The following is a 2,617-nucleotide window of genomic DNA, read 5'->3' on the forward strand; positions in this document are numbered from 1 at the left end:
GCGAGGAATCGTCGTTTTGCATCGAAATATGCGGTTTTCTCTAAGAATTTTGACGATTTCGTGCAGAATTCTGCTGTTTTCTTGCAATTCAGCCGTTGAATCTTGGTAAAAAGTGATTATTTAGTAGATTTCGTGCTCTTCTTTCCGAATTCAAGCCAGAAATCAACGAAAATCGGCGAGAAATCGTCGTTTTGCATCGAAATATGCGGTTTTCTGTAAGAATTTTGATGATTTCGTGCAGAATTCTGCTGTTTCCTTGCAATTCAGCTGTTGAATCTTGGTAAAAAGTCATTATTTTGTAGATTTCGTGCTCTTCTTTGCGAATTCAAGCCAGAAAACAACGAAAATCGGCGAGAAATCGTCGTTTTGCATCGAAATATGCGGTTTTCTGTAAGAATTTTGATGATTTCGTGCCGAATTCTGCTGTTTTCTTGCAATTCAGCCGTTGAATCTTGGTAAAAAGTCATGATTTTGTAGATTTCGTGCTCTTCTTTGCGAATTCAAGCCAGAAAACAACGAAAATCGGCGAGAAATCGTCGTTTTGCATCGAAATATGCCGTTTTCTGTAAGAATTTTGATGATTTCGTGGATAATTCGGCTGTTTTCTTGCAATTCAGCTGTTGAATCTTAGTAAAAAGTCATGATTTTGTAGATTTCGTGCTCTTCTTTGCGAATTCAAGCCAGAAAACAACGAAAATCGGCGAGAAATCGTCGTTTTGCATCGAAATATGCGGTTTTCTGTAAGAATTTTGATGATTTCGTGCAGAATTTTGCTGTTTTCTTGCAATTCAGCCGTTGAATCTTGGTAAAAAGTCATGATTTTGTAGATTTCGTGCTCTTCTTTGCGAATTCAAGATAGAAAACAACGAAAATCAGCGAGAAATCGTCGTTTTGCATCGAAATATGCGGTTTTCTCTTAGAATTCTGATGATTTCGTGCAGAATTCTGCTGATTTCTTGCAATTCAGCTGTTGAATCTTGGTAAAAAGTGATGATTTTGTGGATTTCGTGCTCCTCTTTGCAAATTCAAGCCAGAAAACAACGAAAATCGGCGAGGAATCGTCGTTTTGCATCGAAACATGCGGTTTTCTCTAAGAATTTTGACGATTTCGTGCAGAATTCTGCTGTTTTCTTGCAATTCAGCCGTTGAATCTTGGTAAAAAGTGATTATTTAGTAGATTTCGTGCTCTTCTTTCCGAATTCAAGCCAGAAATTAACGAAAATCGGCGAGAAATCGTCGTTTTGCATCGAAATATGCGGTTTTCTGTAAGAATTTTGATGATTTCGTGCAGAATTCTGCTGTTTCCTTGCAATTCAGCCGTTGGATCTTGGTAAAAAGTCATGATTTTGTAGATTTCGTGCTTTCCTTTGCGAATTCAAGCCAGAAAACAACGAAAATCTGCGAGAAATCGTCGTTTTGCATCGAAATTTGCGGTTTTCTGTGAGAATTTTGATGATTTCGTGCAGAATTCTGCTGTTTTCTTGCAATTCAGCTGTTGAATCTTGGTAAAAAGTCATGATTTTGTAGATTTCGTGCTCTTCTTTGCGAATTCAAGCCAGAAAACAACGAAAATCGGCGAGAAATCGTCGTTTTGCATCGAAATATGCGGTTTTCTGTAAGAATTTTGATGATTTGGTGCAGAATTCTGCTGTTTTCTTGCAATTCAGCTGTTGAATCTTGGTAAAAAGTCATGATTTTGTAGATTTTGTGCTTTTCTTTGCAAATTTAAGCCAGAAAACAACGAAAATCGGCGAGAAATCGTCGTTTTGCATCGAAATATGCGGTTTTCTGTAAGAATTTTGATGATTTCGTGCAGAATTCTGCTGTTTTCTTGCAAGTCAGCCGTTGAATCTTAGTAAAAAGTCATGATTTTGTAGATTTCGTGCTCTTCTTTGCGAATTCAAGCCAGAAAACAACGAAAATCGGCGAGAAATCGTCGTTTTGCATCGAAATATGCGGTTTTCTGTAAGAATTTTGATGATTTCGTGCAGAATTCTGCTGTTTTCTTGCAATTCAGCCGTTGAATATTGGTAAAAAGTCATGATTTTGTAGATTTCGTGCTCTTCTTTGCGAATTCAAGCCAGAAAACAACGAAAATTGGCGAGAAATCGTTGTTTTGCATCGAAATATGCGGTTTTCTGTTAGAATTTTGATGATTTCGTGCAGAATTCTGCTGTTTTCTTGCAATTTAGGCGTTGAATCTTGGTAAAAATGATGACTTTGTAGATTTCGCGCTCTTCTTTGCGAATTCAAGCCAGAAAACAACGAAAATCGGCGAGAAATCGTCGTTTTGCATCGAAATATGCGGTTTTCTGTAAGAATTTTGATGATTTCGTGCAGCATTCTGCTGTTTTCTTGCAATTCAGCCGTTGAATCTTGGTAAAAAGTCATGATTTTGTAGACTTCGTGCTCTTCTTTGCGAATTCAAGATAGAAAACAACGAAAATCAGCGAGAAATCGTCGTTTTGCATCGAAATATGCGGTTTTCTCTAAGAATTCTGATGATTTCGTGCAGAATTCTGCTGTTTTCTTGCAATGCAGCCGTTGAATCTTGGTAAAAAGTGATGATTTTGTGGATTTCGTGCTCTTCTTTGCGAATTCAAGCCAGAAAACAACG

The sequence above is a fragment of the Gnatocerus cornutus genome, unplaced genomic scaffold (genome assembly GCF_029298725.1).
Source record: "Gnatocerus cornutus isolate USDA-ARS CGAHR unplaced genomic scaffold, icGnaCorn1.1 ctg00000061.1, whole genome shotgun sequence".
NCBI classification, from domain to species: Eukaryota; Metazoa; Arthropoda; class Insecta; order Coleoptera; family Tenebrionidae; genus Gnatocerus; species Gnatocerus cornutus.